At 42.6% G+C, this 19,929-nt stretch overlaps 1 long non-coding RNA gene across 1 annotated transcript in view; it reads right to left on the bottom strand.

Annotated features, from left to right (window-relative positions):
* LOC125934170 (uncharacterized) overlaps nucleotides 1–19,929 on the bottom strand; it is a 73,338-nt gene that overhangs the window by 37,207 nt on the left and 16,202 nt on the right. The window contains exons 2-4 of the long non-coding RNA XR_007461257.1: nucleotides 14,725–14,775; nucleotides 11,357–11,603; nucleotides 11,035–11,159 (exon numbers count right to left, since the gene is read on the bottom strand). This is a non-coding gene — a long non-coding RNA (uncharacterized LOC125934170). The remainder of the gene's footprint in view (nucleotides 1–11,034; nucleotides 11,160–11,356; nucleotides 11,604–14,724; nucleotides 14,776–19,929) is intronic.

The raw sequence follows: 19,929 nt of genomic DNA, 5'->3' as shown, positions 1-19,929 counted from the left end.
TTAAATGTGATTGGAATGTATAGCTTTTATATACTTAAAAAAAAAAAAATAAGGAGGGGTGGGGGTAGAATGTCCTTTCTCAGACCATGGGCCCTGATTTGGGATTCAGAAAACCTGATCCCTGTAACAGTAGAACACTACATCCTCAGGTTCAGCAGCTTTGCTGGTGGATTCAAGAGGCTGAGGCTCGGGTGGAGAGTGTGAAAATACTTTGAAAAGACCTTTCACGATCCAGATGCAAGCATTTATCATCATCATCATATCATCATTATTAGCAATAATAAGTGCATCAGGGGGAGCTTTTCAAATGCAAATCTAATCACATTGTGCCTTTCATCCAAGGCCTCCCACTGCTGTTAGGACAGAAGCCAGAGCATACCCCAGGCCTCCAGGCCCTTCATGGCATTTTTGTAGGAAGAATGGCAGGGCCTGGCTCTTGCCCACCTCATACCGGCTCCCTCTCATTCCCTGTGCCCGATGCAGGCCTTCTCTCAGCTTGAATTTGCTGCACTCCTTCCAGCCCCAGGACCTTTGCACACTCCTGATGTCTGGAATATTTGTCCCTCCCTAGCTCACTTGGTTAGCCCTCTCTTTTTGTCCCAATATCATACATCCTCAAGGAAGCTTTCTCTACCTTTCCCGACTGGGTAAATCCTTCCCTTCTACATCCTCACAGAATCATGTTCAGCCATCCATCTATTTATTAATTCATAGTTATTGAGTGTCTACTATGTGCCAGACAGCATTCTGGAGGTGAGGAATATAATGGTGAACAAAGAAGTCCCCAGGGAGCTTCCACTCTAACAGAAGAAGAGGCAATAAGCAAACAAACACATACACACCTACTAGAACATCAGGCCGTGGTAAGTGCTGTGAGGAAGAGAAGGCTGGGTAAGGATTAGTGTGGTGGCAGGAGCAGAGGTAAGCACTTCAGATAAGGGCAGTGGAGAAGATGACACTTTCTGCACAGATGACACTTAAAATGAGGCTTCAGTGAAATGAGGGAACAAACCATGAAGAGGGGAAGGGAAAGACGAGTTCAGACAAAAGGAACAGCAAGGACAAAAGTCCTGGGGCGGGAATGAACTTAGTAAGTCCAAAGAACAGCAGAAAGCCAATGTGGCTACAACTGAGAGAGCAAATTGGGAAGGTACGACATGAGGCTGGAGGATACTTAGACAAGTCTTTTGAGGAATTTTGCTACAACAAGGAGCAGGGCAACACATGAGCATTCTGGAGGGTGTTTCTGTTTGGGTTTTTACTCTGTTTTAAGATGGGAAGCATTGCCATATAGTTGTGTGCTAAAAGGAATGTTCCAGTAGGAAGGATGATATTGGTGATTCACAAGAGAGAGATCACTGCAACCAGTCCTCCAATAAATGAGGAGGAATGGGGTCCAGGGTCCAGGTGGAGAGCTTGGCGCTCCACATGCACGGGGACAATTTGTAATCTGTGACAGGAGAGGGCACAGCACATACATATTGATGCTGGAGGCTGGTCAGTTTAGTGGTGGATAATGAGCATTCTGATGGCCTCTGTTTTCTCAGTGAATAGGAAGATGAGATCATCAGCTGAGAACTAGGCAGGAGAAGGGCACTGAGGCTGGAGAAAAGAGGAGAAGGTACAAATAGCCACCTTGGAGGGTGGCAGACTGACTGGGGACGGTAGTAGGATCGCTGGGCAGTGCTGAGGCAGTCCACTTATTTGAGGACTTAAATGTAAAACAAGACCTGTCTGTGCAGTTGCTACTGTTTTCTCCAGCCATGTTCCTGTGACCAGGGGCAAGTACGAAAGAGGTGCTCCACAGGGTTTAACCAGGGTTGGGGTTTGGGTAGGTGGACACAGGGAGCATGGGCGTTATGGAACAATCACAATACTAGGCCATAGAGTCTAGGTTGGGTGAGGAGGAAAGGAGGACCTATGTGGTGAAGGACAGGAAAATATGGTAGAGGGTCAGGGGATTGAAGACCTCAATAGGTGGGAGAATCGTTGGAACGGTAGTCCTAGGATCACTGAGCTGGGAAGATCCATGGTGATGATCTGAATGGGATGGTTGGAATGGAAACTTTAGAGGTTCTGTACTTGTGGCAAGGTCTGTGTGTGACTATGGCTGAGGTGCGGAGGAGGAGAGGATGATGGTATTGAAGCATCAAGAAACAAGACGCAGGGTAACAGATGGTCATCTACATGGGTCTTAGGGTCACCACAGACAATGGCACGAGTGGAGGTACAGAGAAAGTCAGTGAGCCCGGTGGTCAAATTACCAATGAACACATGAGCAGGAGGTAGGTAGAGAGCACAAGAGATGGTCTGATGACAGGTGCTTGCATTTTTTGTGCTTATGTGATTATTTTATTAATGTTGATTTACGCACTACCCTGTACACACCACTAAGGGTAGGGACCACGTCTGCTTGCGTTCACCACATTATCACATTGAGCTCCTAGTTCAATGCCTAGCACAGAACAGGTGCTTAATAAAAACTTGTTGAACAAATGAATGAATGAACAAATACTAGTCTCTGGAATTGAAGGGGAGAGGGTGAGAGGCATTGATCCAATAATTTGCTCCTTTCTCTTCCCATTAAAGTCCTCAGCATAGTGCTTATTTTCAGAAATTTCAGTCAATGGTCACTCAACTGACATTCGTGAAATACCTGTTAAGTGCCAGGTGCCGTGCTGCATGCTTCAAAGAGAATTAAGACATGGGTGCAGCTCTCAGAAATCTCAAAGTATATCCAGGTGAATTCATGAATAAATCACGTTAATACAAGGTGAATAGAGCAATGATAGAGAGAGGTATGAGCAAAATGCTCCAGGGACACAGAAGCTGACTGCCTTGGGGGGAGAAGGGAAGGCTGTGGGTACAGATAATATCTGGAGAATGAAGATGGTCAGCTACCAACACAAGTGGATGTTAGGTGAAGGACCAGCCTGTCCACAGGTATCAAGGATGAGAAAAGCTTAGCAAACAGAAGTCTGATGAAGACTAGCAGATAAGCTAAAATGTCATCCGGCCCAGATATTTAAGGTCAGCTCGTTGCAACCAGCATGCTAACTAATTCAGTGGAGAAAGAATAGTATTGTTTTTAATTTTTAAAAATGTACTTATTTGTTTTTGAGAGAGTGAGCGAGAGCACGCATAAGCATGTGCACGCAAGAGCAAGGGAGGGGCCGAGAGAGAGGGAGAGAGAGAATCCCAAGCAGGTTCTGCAGGGCTCGATCTCCCGAGAAAGAATAGTCTTTTTAACAAATGGTGCAGGGACAACCGGACATCCACATGGAAATGAATGAAGTTAGACTCCCACCTCACACCACATACGAAAGGTAATTCAACATGGATCAAAGACCTGAATGCAAGCATTAAAACGAAAACTCTTAGAAGAAAACCCAGGTGCAGGGCACCTAGGTGTCTCAGTCAGTTAAGTGTCTCAGTCAGTTAAGTGTCTGACTCTTGGTTTTGGCTCAGGTCATGATCTTGTGTTTAGGGGCATTGAGCCCCGTGTTGGGCTCCGAGCTGACAGCATGGAGCCTGCTTGGGATTCTCTTTCTCTCTGCCCATCCCTTGCTCTCTCTCTCTGCCCCCTCCCCCACCTCAAAATAAATAAATAAACTTAAAAAAAAAAAAGAAGAAAACCTAGGTGTACATCTTCATCATCTTGGATCAGGCAATGGTTTGTTTATTAGCTGTGACACCAAAAGCAGAAAAGAAAAGATAGATAAATTGAACTTCAAATTTAAACTTTTGTGTTTTGGGGCACCTGGGTGGCTCAGCCGGGTAAGCATCCGACTTCGGCTTAGGTCACGATGTCGCAGTTTGTGAGTTTGAGCCCTGCTTCGGACTCTATGCTGACGGGCCTGGAGCCTGCTTCAGATTCTATGTCTCCCTCTCTCTTGGTCCCCCCACTCACGCTCTCTCTCTCTCTCTCTCTCTCTCTCAAAAATAAATAAACATTAAAAAAAACTTTTAAACTTTTGTGTTTTAAAGGAGACCATCAAACTAAAAAGACAACCCACAGAATGGGAGAAAATATTTGCAAATTATATATCTGATAAGAGACTGGAATATACAAAGATCAGTTGCAACTCAACAGTGAAAAGACAAACAACCTTACATTTTAAAATGGGCAAAAGACTTAAATAGATATTTCCCCAAAGAAATGACCAATTAAGTACATGAAAAATTTCGTATCACTACTCATTACGGAAATACAAATCAAAACCACAATGAGATGCCACTTTATGCCCACTAAAATGGCTACAATAACAAAGACAGACATTATCAAGTGTCGGTGGGGATGTGGAGAAATTGAAACCCTCATACAGTGTTGGTAGGAATGTAAAATAGGGTAGCTGCTTTGAAACCAGTCCCTCAAAAAGTTAAACATAGACTCACCACATGACCCATCAATTCCACTCCTATATATATACCCAAGAGAACTGAAAACATAATCACACAAATACCTGTACATGAATGTTCACAGCAGCAAGAGTTACAATAGCCAAAATGTGAGAACAACTAAAATGCCCATCAATTGATAAATGAATAAACAAAATGTGGTATGTCCATACAATGGAATGTTATTTGGCAATTAAGAGGAATGAAGTATTGATATGGGCTACAACACAGATGAACTCCGAAGCATTATGCTAAATGAAAGAACCAGATGCAAAAGACCACATCCTGTATGCTTCTATTTGTACGAAATGTCCAGAATAGACAAATTAATAGAAACCCAAAGTAGATTAATGATGGGAAAAGGGGGGAATGGGGAATGACTGCTAATTGGTACAGGCTTTCTTTTGGGGTTGATAAAAATGTTCTGGAATTAGGTCGTACAACTTAGTGAATATACTAAAAACCACTGCGGTGTACAAATTAAAAGGTGAATTTTATGGTATGCGAATTATAGCTCAATTTTTTTTAAATGTCATCCAGGGTCCCTGTGTCAATTAGGCCATAGTAAGGTATGTGGGTTAAATCCTGCAGGCAATGGGGGATGTGTGTGTGTGTGTGTGTGTGTGTGTGTGTGTGTGTCTACTCTTCTTCCACTGTAGTTGGAAAAGCAGGAAGGTGAAATCAACAAAAAATTTCCTACAGTGCTATCACCACGGGGCAATCAGTATGAATGGTTTGCTGTGTTTCCTTATACTCTCATTTGTGGTTGTAGTGAGATCATGTTTTATGTACAATTTGATATGCTGCTCTTTTTTTCAGTTATCATAAACTTATTCTAAGCAGTATTTAAAACTAAATTTTCTTACCTAATTATAATAGTTATTTATGGTAGAAACTTCGGAAAATATAGAAAATTATTAAAAAAAAAGAAAATTAAAGTCATCCATAATCCCACCAGTTAGAAATAATCATTACAGACATTTTAGTGTATTTTATTTTGTCTTTTTTCTATGAGTAAATGTCATTTTTAATAGCTGTATAATAGGCCATCCAGTATCATAGATTACTTTTATTGTAATATAGTTAGGCTCTTTCCAGTTTCTCTCCATATAAATAATGATGTAATAAATATCTTTGTTCATGAAGCTTTTTCATAGATGGGGTTATTTCCTCAGCTTCTCAAAAGTAGAATTACTAATCAAAGACTGAATATGTTTAAGCTTTTATGATGTATCCTTAAATTGCATTCTAAAATGATTCAACAAATTGCATTTCTATTAGCAATAAATGAGATTGCCGGTTTCACAGCATCCTCATCAGCATTGAGGATTATACTTTTTAAAATTCTCCTTTTTAAAAAATTTTTTCATTCTAATAGAGGTTTCATAAGAAAGACAGCGGCATGCTCAGGTTTGTATTTTAGATAATAGAGCAGTTGGGCACGAAAGAAGTGGGTGAGTGCTGGTGTGGCAGCCAATTAGGGAAATGCTGCACTAGTCGCACTAGCAAAGGAAATAAAACGACACTGTCAGGCAGTGAGGATGGGCTTAAAGACATTTAAGATTAGAAGGACAGTTCTTTTTAATTTTTTTTAAACATTTATTTTTGAGAGAGAGAGCATGAGCGGGGGAGGGTCAGAGAGACAGGGAGACACAGAATCCGAAGCAGGCTCCAGGCTCTGAGCTGTCAGCACAGAGCCCGACGTGGGGCTCGAACTCATGGACCGTGAGATCGTGACCTGAGCCGAAGTCGGATGCCCAACGACTGAGCCACCCAGGCGCCCCAAGACATTTCTAAGAAAGGATAGGTTGGATGCATGCCAGATCCAAAAGTGGCAGGAAGGAAGGAAGAGGTGTCAAGTTTGACTCCAAAATGTCTACCTTTGGAGGTAGAGTGGAGGGCGATAGCTGTAGCTGAGGCAGGGAAAAAGGGAAGGAGGAGCAGATTTAGAAGGAAAAGGAAGCTTTCTGACTGCAACATGTTATTTTGGGTGACTTCCAGAGTTACAGGTGGATATCAACATATCCATTAACAACATGAGTCTGAAGCTCGGAAGAAAGGACAGCACTGGGGTTAGTAAAAGTTTGGGAACTGTCTGCATGTAAATGGTAATGAATGAGATCAATGAGGGAATGCCAGGGAATACCTACATTTCTAAGACAGAAAGAGGAATGAGTGAAGGAGGAAGGGTTACTTAGGAAGCAGAAGGGGAACCCACAGACACTGGTGCAAAATGCCAGGGGAGGGAGAGGCTCAAGGAGAGAGAATCGTCAACAGTGTCAGATGCGTCCAATCCTACAAGAGTCACGAGTCACAGAGGAAGGCCGAAGACGGGGCCTGGAGAGTGGGCAGTTGGGGGGTGGAGGTGTCAGGAAGGTGTGAGAGAGGACAGTAGACTCACTGGGAAGTCATTCTCCTTAAGTTTTTCTCTCTCCTTTCATCAGGGCAGGAGCTGGTCAGTGATTCCACTCTTTCCTGCCCACCAGAGTGGATTTGTAGTACAAATGGAAGCTGAGAAAGAGGGTGGGAGACAGGGCTCTGAGTCCTGGCTCTTAATCCGGGACATCTGATCCAGGCTTGACCCGTGATCTCTTTACCCATAACACGAAGGGATTGGTGAGTAAAAGGGTGCCTGAAGCTGGCCTTGGTTCAGTGCAGGTCTGCGGTGAAATGAGAAAAATAAAGCCAACATAGTATGTTTTCATGAAGGAAGTTAACTTCATGAAGTGTAAAAGTCTGTCCTTTATTCTAAGATTATGTCTTTCCTACCTTTTATAGTAAGCTGTCATTTCTTTTGTGAAATTATGGTAGATGGTAGCTGGGTTTTTCTCCTGGATGTTTCTTTCCCATGTCTTCATTTAGCAAGTAAGAAGTTGGTAACTCTCTGTTGGCCCACCAAATCAGTTTGGTGATGTTACTGACTTATGAATTGGAAAAGTGTAGGAATTAGTGGCCTAGATTATTTATTTATTTATTTATTTATTTATTTAATTGAGAGCAGGGAGGGGCAGAGAGAGGGAAAGAGAGAGAGAATCCCATGCAGGCTCTGCATGGTCAGCACAGAGCCAAATGTGGGGCTCAAACTCACAAACTGTGAGGTCATGACCTGAGCTAAAATCTAGAGTCAGGTACTTAACCAACTGAGCCAGCCAGGTACCCCCTAGACATTTTTTAAGGCTCTCATCTATAAAACCCTGAAATCCTAGCCCTCTGGAGATAGTCCTAAGAAGGAAAATATAATGGTACAATGTAGGGTGGAGCTAGCTACCACTAATGTAACCCCACCTTCCAGTAAAAGGGCTTTGAGTCTGGGCCTTGGCCCTGAGATGCTGTGTTTCTGGTCCCTCTTTATCCTGCAGTCTTCGTGTGCTCTGCAAGTCTGGTAACCCAGAGCCCCAGCCATAGTCACTGCTACTCCTTCCCCAGCAGCCAGGTTCTCCTGGTGTTTTATCCCAGCTCAGAGCCAGGCTCCTGCACAAAGATGTTCAGTAAGTAGTTGTTGAATAAGTGAAAAAATGAGTTCCTATTTTATCTATGAAGAAATTATTACTTTTTTTCTTTTTTTTAACATTTATTTATTTTTCGATAGAGAGAGAGTACGAGCAGGGGAGGGGCAGAGAGAGAGGGAGACACAGAATCCGAAGCAGACTGCAGGCTCTGAACTGACAGCACAGAGTCCGACACGGGGCTCAAACTCACGGACCCTGAGATCATGACCTGAGCTGAAGTTGGATGCTTAACTGACTGAGCCACCCAGGCGCCCCATATGTCTTTTTTTCTTTAAGGAGGCTCCATGCCCAGCATGGGGCTTGAACTCATGACCCACATAACTATGAGAGTCATGTGCTCTCATAGATTAATGGAACAGAATAGAGAATACAGAATGGACCCACAAACGTATGGCCAGCTAATCTTTGACAAAGCAAGAAAGAATACCCAATGGAAAAAACAGTCTCTTCAAATGGTGCTGGGAAAACTGGACAGCGACATGCAGAAGAATGAACCTGGATCACTTTCTTATACCATACACAAAAATAAACTCAAAATGTATGAAAGACCTAAATATAAGACAGGAAAAAATCAAAATCCTAGAGGAGAAAACAGGCAACAACCTCTTTGACCTCAGCTGCAGCAACTTCTTACTTGACATGTCTCCAGAGGCAAGCGAACAAAAGCAAAACTGAACTATTGGGACCTCACTAAGATAAAAAGCTTCTGCACAGCAAAGGAAACAATCAACAAAACTAAAAGGCAACTGATGGAATGGGAGAAGCTATTTGCAAATGACATATCAGATAATGGGTTAGTATCCAAAATCTATAAAGAACATATCAAACTCAACACCCAAAAAACAAATAATCCAGTAAAGAAATGGGCAAAAGGCATGAACAGACACTTCTCCAAAGAAGACATCCAGATGGCTAACAGACACATGAAAAAATGCTCAACATCACTCATCATCAGGGAAATACAAATCAAAACCACAAGGAGATACCACCTCACACCTGTCAGGATGCTAAAATTAACAACTCTGGCAACAACAGATGTTGGCAAGGATGCAGAGAAAAGGGAACCCTTTTTGCACTGCTGGTGGGAATGCAAGCTGGTGCAGCCACTCTGGAAAACAGTATGGAGTTTCCTCAAAAAATTAAAAATAGAACTACCCTATGACCCAGAAATTGCACTACTAGGTACTTACTCAAAGGATACAGGAGTGCTGATTCAAAGGGGCACATGCACCCCAATGTTTATAGCAGCACTATCGACAATAGTCCAAGTCTGGAAAGAGCCCATATGCCCCTCAAGTGATGAATGGATAAAAAAGATGAGGTATATATACACAGTGGAATATTACTCAGCAATCAGAAAGAATGAAATCTTGCCATTTGCAACAATGTGGATGGAACTAGAGTGTATTATGCTAAGTGAAATAAGTCAGAGAAAGACAAATATATGATTTCACTCATATGTGGAATTTAAGATGCAAAACAGATGAACATAGGGAAGGGAAGCAAAGATAATATAAAAAACAGAGAGAGAGACAAACCATAAGAGACTCTTAAATATAAAGAATAAACTGAGGGTTGCTGTTGGGGTGTTGGGTGGGGGGATGGGCTAAGAGGGAGTGATGGGCATTAAGGAAGACACTTGTTGGAATGAGCACTGGGATATATAAGTGATGAATCAATAAATTCCATTCCTGAAATCACTATTACACTGTATGTTAACTAACTTGGATTGAAATTTTAAAAAGAGAGAGAGAGAGAGCGACTCATGTGCTCTACTGATTGAGCCAGCCAGCAGCCCCTATCCATGAGGAAGCTAACTTATCCCCTTCCTTAATCTCCCCAAAGACAGGGATGTTAGTGTCTTTGGGGAGTGGCTAACAGTGTCTAACAGCTGTCTTGTGGGTGCACAGGGAATATTTGAGATGAGTTTTTTTCTAACACCAAGTGGCTAACATGCGGCAGAAACTAAATTTGAACCCAAATCTTTTAACCCCAGTCCACTGCTCTCTCTTCCCCACCATTGCCACATGGTAGACATCCATCACCAGCAGGGGTGAGGTCTGTGAGCAAGACGACCTCTCCAGACCTCCTCACATCAAACTCAGGGAGAAGGGTAAGCCTGAGCCAGGTCTTAACCTCGAGTGGAGATTTTATTCTGTTCACACGGGCTGATGAAGGAGGGGTGCATACAAGAGTTGCAAAGCTTCAAAACTTCACTTTTATCTTTCTCAAAGTAACGATTGCTCTTAGTTTAAGGAGTTAAATTTTGCTAAATACACCTTTAATGAAAATCAGCTCCTCTTCACCCCAGAGGCCACCATGATCACTCATTTGCATATTTTTTCTGGTGTTTACCTTCATAACTCTAAAGGACAAACTTAGATGCTATGTCTCCATCTGTCAAGTTCCCCATCAACTATTGGCCAGCCTGATGAAGGAGGAGTTTGCTTTTCTAAAGCAGTACCTGTTCCCCTCTTATGCTCAAGGTGGTTATAATTCCTGCTTACGTTAACACTTAATGTTGACCTTATTATGATTATATCATTTTTCCTCACTTGAGCTAGTGTACCAAGATATGCTTCTCTTCTTGGACAACTTTTTGTTTACCCCGAAGTTAATAATTACCTCTTTTTTTTTTTCACTTGCTTAGTATTCTGGATACCAAGCAATTATTTTTCTCAGGCCTTCTAACAGCACTTTGACATTTCCTCAAACCAAGCAATTCAGATCATCTCTACTCATTCCGTTTTTTCTCACAGACCTCCCTAACTGCTTTTTCCTTCCACTGTACTGGTTGTTTCCATTGACCAGCACCTCGAATCCTAGAAGCTTCCTTCGCCACTCTCCTGATTTAGACCCTCTTAATCCCATGTCACCTTCTAGCTTGGTTTATTCCGAGAAAAATAATGCTGCGTTATCTAAAAATGTCTTTACCTCCCTTCAACTTTTCATTGATAATTGAACTGAATACAGAATTACAGGTTGGGATCATTTTCCCTCAGGATTTTGATAGCTTGCTCTATTTTCTTCCAGCTTCTGATGTTTTTACTGAGCATTATGAGGCCATTCTGATTGCTGATCCTTTGTAAAAACAAAAACAAAAACAAAAACAAAACAAGAAACCTACCTTGTGTCTTGGGAAGTTTTTAGGATTTTTTTTCTTCATCTCTAGGGCTCTAAAATTTCACAGCGATATGCCTCAGTGGGGTCTTTTTCTGTCATCGTGCTTGGCACCCAGTGGACCCTGTCAAACTAGAAATTCATAACCTTCAGTTCTGGGGAAAATGTTCCTATTACTTATTTTAATAATGTTCTCCCTTCCATTTTTCTGTTCTCTCTGATATTAGGCAGAGTGAGGGGTAGAGAGTAGTGGAAGTTTCTGTCCAGGGGAAGTCTCTCTGATGAAGTGACATTTGAGCAGAAATCTGAATGAGCATTGCCTCATTTACCTGAAGAAAGTTCCTGACATCTTCCTTGTCAGGAAGCTTTGTTCACATGCCTGGTGATCTTCGGCTGAGGATCTACACTGAGAGGGAGGCACTACAGGCTGATGGAGGGCTCTGTGTGTGACTTGGGGCTTGTCAACTGGTGGAGTTCACTGTTAGGTGCTCTGGTGGCACACTAGCTTTTTCACGGGGCAGCTCCTTCCTCTGGGATTGCTTAGTTTTTCCAGAGAAGAATCTTCCAGTCTCCTGCCTGGAGGTGGTGAGAGAGGGAAGAGGTGGGGGTAGGGGGTGGAGTGAAGGGGATGTCACCGCTCATTCACCCATTCCTACCGAATTTAATTCATTGTTAAGTTTCACCCTCACTCCTCCTTCTGTGACTCCCTGAAATGCCTGGCCGTTTCTGGGATTCTGTTAGGCAAGCTTTTTGACTTCTTGTGGGCATTTTTCCCTGCAGGGTTTGAGTACCTGCTCCTACCGTCCTTTTTCTTGTCCACTGATGTCTCTTTGCCCATTCTCCTTGTCCATTTAAATGGGATTTTAAGAGAACTTGCAAGTAAACGTGTATTCAACCCAGTGTGTTTAACCAGAGCATAAGATACCCTGTGAAACAAATTCTTGCAAACTGATAAGGCTAAGAATTCTTCTTCTTCTTCTTTTTTTTTTTTTTAAGAAAAAGAAAACCCTTGCAGAGTTTCCCTCCTGTAGTGAGAGCACTGTACTTGACAATCATAGAATTTTATGGGTGAAGTGACCTCAGACATTATGTACTCTCACCACCTCATTTTACAGATGTAGAAAACGAAACCCAGACAGCATAAGTAACTCACCCAAAGTCACAGAGTAGAGAAATCTAAAGAGTCCCTCTATTTTCCACTTGTAATCCTACGCCATTCCCACTACCATTCAGCCTTCCCAGAAAAGCCCCTCAGGCAACAGAAAGATTTTCCTCTTGATGGGGCTTCCAAAGCAAATGCCTTTTTGCTCTCTGGGCCAATCTGACCCTGATCGGTCCCATCTGGAGAAGAACCATGACAATGAACTAGACATTGTTTCTTAGCAAGACCGGGAGTGCTCCTGGCATATTAAACTGAGATCATTTCTTAAAGGACAGAGTCAGGATAACAAATCCACCTTAAAATAAACCTCAAGTCAAATTACCAATTAACACCTAAATGTATTTAAGCAGAAATAAGTTTAATCGTCTAATTAATTTTTCACCAATTAAGTCCATTTTTACATGTTGCATTTTACACTGCCTTGGCAATGAAAGTAATTGGATTCCTTTATAACCACTTTCCACTTCCTGGTTTGCTAAGTAGTTCAATGCTATTGTCTGTCTACAGAAAATATAAATCCCCCCAAACTGGCCACATTGCAACTTCAGGAAGTTCATAAAGTACTCCTTTTGGGAGTAGCTGCGAAGATGACAAGATATGATATCATGGAGTGGGAAAGGTGCCTGTGGTAGGCAGCCTCCAACGTGGCCCCTGGGGTTCCCTGCCTCCTGGCGCCCACACTCTTGTGCACTCCCCTGCCCTGGAGTGTAGGCTGGCCTGGTGACTCACTCTTAAGGAGTAGAACGTGGCAGAACTGATGGGATGTTACTACGGAGATAAGGTTATGACTTCCAACTTAGTTGTGACCCCTCCCCACCCTCGCCCCTCCCCCTCCCTTGACCTTTCTTTTTCTTTCCCAGGTCACTGACTCTGGGTAAAACTGTGTCCTGAGCAACCCCACAGAAAGGCCCACTTGCCAAGGAGCCAAAGCCTCTGGCCAAAAGCCCCTTGAGTGAGCTTGGAGATGGCATCTCCTGCCCTGGAGACTGCAGTCCCTGGCAGGGGCCTGAGAGCAACCTCCTGAGAAACCCTGAGCCAGACCCCCCGAGCTAAGCCATTCACAGACTCCGACCTTTACCAGCTTTGGGCAATAATACATATTTACTGTTCTAAGCTGCTACATTTGGGGATAATTTATTATACACAACAGTGGAGGAGACCTAGGTATGGGTTCTGACTTTTCAACTTCTTTGCAAAGCCATCTTGTATGTGTCCCTTCACTTCTCTTGATTATGCCTGTTACCTCTTCTGTGAAATGGGGGTAAAGACCACACCTACCCCACGGAGTTGCTGAGGGGTTCAAGGAAAAGAAGACTAATTTTAATATTTTTTTAAGTTTTTTTCAACGTTTATTTATTTTTGAGAGACAGAGAGAAGCAGAGAGTGAGCAGGGATGGGGCACAGAAAGAGGGAGACACAGATTCTGAAGCAGGCTCCAGGCTCTGAGCTGTCAGCACAGAGCCTGACCCGAACCCACAATCCATGAGATCATGACCTGAGGCAAAGTCAGAAGCTTAACCAACCAGGCCACCCTGGCACCCCAAGGAAACTAATTTTAAAATGATCGTGAGATAGTAGGAATTTTTATCTACACTATCTCATTTAATGTCTTTCTTAAGTGTGTTTGTTTGTTTTCTAAACAGCACACAAAAAATAAAATCTTCGATCTGGTCTATCTATCTCTCTATCTATCAGGTTTAAAGATAGAGAAGAACATTCAAAAGTATCATTTAATGTCTTTCAAATGGGAAAAAAAACACATGTGAAGCATATCCAGTAAATTGGAAAACCATACTCGTATCATTAGAGCCAATTCGTTTTATGATTTATTAAAACACTGTTTAACCAAACATCGAGCTTGGATCAACCTTAAATAAACCATATGCCTTTTAGAACTGATGGGTTTTAATTAGTTTTTTAATTAGCATGTGAGAAGTTTGTAAACCTGTTAGTTTTGCTATCTAAATCCGAAGAATAAACTTTATAAGATTCTCACAAGAGGAGCTCTTCAGGGCCAAGGTTAAGGCCCATGGACCCCCTCAAATGAATATGGCCCAAGCATAACTCTCTTCCACAACCCCCCCCCCAGGCCAGCCCTCATTACTGACCCCAAACTCTTCCTGCTGTCCAACCTGGAAACCCAGTCACCTACCCAGAATCCTCCCCTTCCACTCCTCACCCCACATCGTATCACCAATTCTACTTCAGAAACATTTCTTCCTCTCCACTCCTGTGCTGCCATTTTAGTTCATATTCATCTCTTCCACAGTGAACCATTAATGCAATTAATATTGTAATTCTAATAGTATACATGAAATATATTACACAGAACTATAATATCATAATAAATATTAACAAATCCCATTTATTGACAGTGCACCATGTTTCACAAGTTCAACTCTGAGCTGATGATGAGACTTACAGGCCCCCTGTAAGCAGAGCTAACAGGTTGCTTCATTCAGCTCCGCAACAGCTATGCAAGATGGAAGGTTAAGAATAGGCTGCCTTAGTCTAAATCTCAGCTTTTCCACTTACTCAGTGCCTTTGGACAAGTTCCTTAACTTCTCTGTGCTTCAATTTTCTCACCTGGAAAACAAGGATAAATAGTAGCACTTACCCCATAAGGATTAAGAATATTTTAAATGCATAGAACAGTGCCTGGCAGTCAAAAAATGTTAGCTATTATTATTTTGGGTCCATATCATGTTTTCTCCAACACCTGTATCTCTCTAGGACAAACTATCCTTTCCAGAGCAGTCTGATTCTTCTCCTAAGGAGCCATTTGACCATGTCAGTCCCTTAGCATGGAACGTCAGGGACATAGGCCTTAGCATGGTCCAGCTGTCTAGCTCACCTCCCTGGCCCTCAGCTTCCACTTCTCCCCACCCCCTTCCCCATGCTCATTCCCCACTTAATGTCTCACCATTCCTAAAACATGCCCCTCTGAACTTAACTTTGTGTCTCCCCGCCAAGACAAATGAGGTACAGTGAAGAGATAGGCTCACTCAAGGGGTGGCAAAGGACAGCACCCAAGATGGCGGCTGGATGCTCCCACCTCTCTTTCAAACTCTGTAAGGATTAGAGACCGAAGAGCACTGGGACTTAAGTCCTTCTATGTGGCAGGGATAGCGCAGGCCTTAAAATAGCTGGGATGTTTGCTACCAAGAAAAGTCACATGAAAAGAAAACGAAGTAGGCCTTTTCCTACCTTCCCTGGGAGCACAGAACTGCCTCGGCTACCATCAGGAAAAAGAGAAGAAAGGAAGAAAGAAAGAGCTTGGACTTTAAAGTGAGCCCACGTCTAAATCCTGGCTCTCCCTCTGGAAACAAACACGTACCCTCACTTTCTTTGGCTGGGAAATAAGAATGATAATGGTTCCTTTGCAAAGTTGATGTGAGGATTCCATGAGAAAACGTATGTAAAAGTACCCAGTACATCACGCGGGCTCTAAATTAAAGGCTACCTTCCCATTTTCTCCTGAACTGTTGTCCGTGCCTGTAAAGGTCTCCCTGTTCACCCCACCTTGGTGGGTGCCTGGTGAACTCCTACCCAATCCTCAAGTCCCAGGCTCAATGCCATCCTTCCAGAGAAGTCATCCTCCCTGGTCTTCTCAGGCAGAGTTCATGACTCCCGCCACTGTCTCCCCCTGAACTGGGGACTCCTCCAGAGCATGAATCACTGCTCAAACTCCTTTGGATCCTTAGCCTGGCATCATTCAAAAATAAATGTCTGTGGGGTAGTGTTCCATGATTTCCTTATGAAAATAAAGACTTCTTAGATGCCTTAAAATATTTTCTTTACAGTATTCTTTGTAATAGAGAAAATTTGGAAGCAATATACATGTCTAATAATTAGAGGTTATGTAAATTATGGTTAATCCTCAAAATGTGGTTTGCTGCCATTAAAATCATCTTACAGAAATGTACTGTTGACATTAAAAAAAATGTTCTCAATATACATTGTGAGGGAAAGAAGCAGGTTTCAAAACAGTACTATGTACAGAATGATCCCATTTTGTGACAAAAATATAAATGTTTATGTATGCATAAAAAAGGTCTGGAAGGACCCAGTGGTTGTCTCTGGGTGGGTGGAATTTGCATGTTTCTTTTCCTTCCTTATGCTTATATGTATTTTGTGATTTTTCTATAATGAGCATAAATTACTTTTGTAGTAAGAAAAAAATTTTTTAACTACCAAAATTGTTTTTCTGATTGTAATGCATTTTCATTGTAGAAAATTTGGAAAGTCTGAAAACTATAAAAAAGAAAAGATAATTACGCATGTTGTTCTACCAAGAGAGTCTATTAACATTCTAGTATATTTCTTTCTAGTGTTTTTTGTTAATGTACGTATGAATTTTTTAAACTACTTGAGATCAAACTGATCTACAGTTTAATGTCCTGAAATTTTTTATTATTACTATGAATATTTTCAAAAATTATTACAAATTCTAAATACTAGATGTCTGGCAAAGGGCTAGAGAAATCAGCTATCCTAGGAGGGAAACAACTAAAAAGAGGGTTAATGGCCTCCCAAGTACAGCATAAGCATTTTAAAGACTTTCCTAGGCCCTAGAGAGGCCTTACATTGTTTAAAACACTTTAACATATTCCATAAGAACAATTTTAACTACAAAATTTTTGAAGGGGCCTTTTATAACTTTTGCTATTGAATCTGGCTAAACATACTCATTTAATTACAACTGGTGAACAACTCACTTAATTTATAATTGGCTATAATTTCTCAGTAACTATTGTACATATTTGGGAACTCTTGCAAAGTGAGAAAAATCCAACCTGCAAATTGTTTTCAAACATAAAGAAACAGTAAATTTCAACAATTAATAATGTTAACATGCTGTTACATTTAATAGGTTTTTAATTAAACATTTCTTGATTTTACAGTTTCCTTTTCACATTTTGGAGCCAATAACTTTTTTTGGATTTCAAACTTTTTCCTAGGCCCTGAAAAAGTACCTGGGCCTTGAGTTCTGTGTCTCTCCTGCCTCGCTGAGGAAAATGCCCCGGCTGAGTCCCCTCGGCCAGTGAGCAGTCAAGACAGACAGATGTTAGAAACTGTCAGCAAGGACAGGAGCCACTGCAAAGACCAGCAGCAGGAAAGGCCAATTTATCCACCAGAGTCGTTTTTTTCTGTGCCAACCTCCAGACAGAAAGTAGGAAATTTTGGACAAAGGATTCCTGCACAAATAGATTTTTGCTTCTCAAGTACAGAAAGTAAACTGGGGAAGGAGAAGAGAAGGAGGGTGAGGCAGAAAAGGAAGAATGAGGGAGGGAGGGAGGAAGAAAGGAAGGCTACCATTCATTAATTGTTTATTATTACTCCGTGCTGAGCTAAGTGACTTACGTATTTCATTCAATACTCATGACAATCCTATGAGATGGAGACTATTCTCACTCTCATTTTACGGTAAGGTTCCTAAGGCTGAGCCTGGCTAACTCATTGCCCCAAGGTCACACAGCTAGAAAGTGCTGGCCCAAGACTGTCCGACCCCAAAGCCTGTGTATTAGCCCCTATACCATATGGCCTCTCCAAACGCACCTGCCCTATCCGGCCCTCCTACTTCCAGAAGAACAGAATTTAAAGCTGGAAAAACCCCATGAGACCAGCTCACCCTTCTTGTCTCTACTTTTGTCATAGCACTGCTCCCAAGGAAAATCTTGCTCCCTGTCGGCATGCTGCTGAGCCAGGCACTCCCGTGGCCCAGGGGCACTGTGCCTGGCCTAGAAAATGTGCTCAGGAGATGTTGGCTGAATTAATAAATTAAATAAATCTCTCATTTTGTTGAGAAGGAAGACCAGAGAAGGAAATCTGAGGGACCACACAGTCCAGGTAAAACCCACTCACAGTGACTCAGCAAGGCAGTGGTGGCCGACTCTGGATGAGAATCCCAACCCGTGCTTTCTGCACTATTTAACCGAAATTTACACAGGACTTTCCTCTTTCTTTTATGCCACGTCCTTCTTACAACAACCATGTGTCATATGTGTCGTATGTGATCAAATCTAAGACCATCCATAGGACACGCTATTATTTTATGTTACAATAAGAGAGAAAAAAATGGAACAACACTGTCAAGCATCCTTGAGAGACACCCATCAACCAAAAGATGTATGCCTACCATGTGAAAAATGTGTGATGTTATCCACGTTTCAGAGATGTGGAACGGAGGCTCAGAGGAACAAAGTGGCAAGTCTTGGTCACAAACCTATTAAGGGCCAGACATCTGTGATCCAAACCAGTCCAGGGCTCTCTCTACAATTGTCCCTCAAGGCACTATGATTTGATGACTGGGTTTTGGGGGGCAGGAGGGTGGAAAAGCTATTTAAATGAGCATCTTCATTCAACTGGTGACATAGCTCCTTCCCCACTAGATTATAAGCATGACACCTGACAGCTGTTTTCCCAGCACCTAGCACTGTGGCTAGCACAGAGCAAGCCCTCAAAACATATTGGGGCACCAGGGTGGCCCAGTCGGTTAAGCGTCTGACTCTCGATTTCCGCTCAGGTCATGATTTCATGGTTTCGTGGGTTCAAGCCCTGAGTCAGATTCTGTGCACTGCCCTCGCCATGCAGAGCCTGCCTAGGTTTCTCCCTCCCTCTCTCTCTCTCTCTCTCTCTGCGCCCCTCCCCTACTCACACTCTGTCTGTCTCTCTCGAAATAAACACATAAACTTAAAAATATACATATCTAAGACATGGAAAGGGTTCACACTATGAGGCACACCAGAAGTGCAGAAAACATGGGCCTAAGTTAGAAGTCCACTACCTTGGGGCAGTCCTATGCTGCTGATATCCCAGGCAAGGGGAAAGGCAAGTGCAGAATGGCAGTGGGGTGGGGCAGGAGCCCAGGACTTCCGATGGGTCCTGACACAGACAGACCTGATCAGAAGCCCAGCTTTGCTAGCTACTAGCTGTGGGACCTTGGGTAAGTTACTGACTCTCACTCAGTCTCTTTTTCCTTGTTGGTAAAATAGGAAAAACGCAGTTCCGCCGATCTCTTGAGATGGTGTGAGAATTCAACAAGAAAACAAAAGTAAAAAGCTTAGCATGGTGCCTGGCACATGGCAAACAATCCATCACAGCTAAAGCCAGGTAAAGGAAGAAGTATTGGTCTTATGCCATCTTGAACAGAATCACACCAGCTGGAGGGCGGGGGATTTCATAATTGGGAACCCTCAGCCTCAGACTGGCCGTAGAAACAGACAGTCCTGCAGGAAAAGACCTCCCACCCACTTTTTCAAGATCAAATACACAAAATAAGAAATGAGAATTGAGAAATCACCATAGACACTAAATGAACTAAAAGAATCCTAAGCACTCACCTGGGTGAACCTAAAGCAAAAATGGTTAAACCCTGCATAGAATAGATGATTTTCTTTTTTTTTTTTTAAGTTTATTTATTTTGGGGACAGAGAGAGACAGAGCATGAATGGGGGAGGGTCAGAGAGAGAAGGAGACACAGAATCTGAAACAGGCTCCAGGCTCCGAGCTGTCAGCACAGAGCCCGACGCGGGGCTCGAACTCATGGACCGCGAGATCATGACCTGAGCCGAAGTCGGCCGCTCAACCGACTGAGCCACCCAGGCGCCCCTAAGCCACCCAGGCGCCCCAGATTTTCTAGGAAAATAGAAAATATTACAGCTAATTCCAGAGAACTTTTAAAGATACAGTCAAGAAAGAAAGAAAGAAAGAAAGAAAGAAAGAAAGAAAGAAAGAAAG

The sequence above is a fragment of the Panthera uncia genome, chromosome D1 (assembly GCF_023721935.1).
Source record: "Panthera uncia isolate 11264 chromosome D1, Puncia_PCG_1.0, whole genome shotgun sequence".
NCBI classification, from domain to species: Eukaryota; Metazoa; Chordata; class Mammalia; order Carnivora; family Felidae; genus Panthera; species Panthera uncia.
The sequence above is the reverse complement of the archived record's forward strand: the minus strand, read 5'-3'. Positions and strand labels throughout refer to the sequence as shown.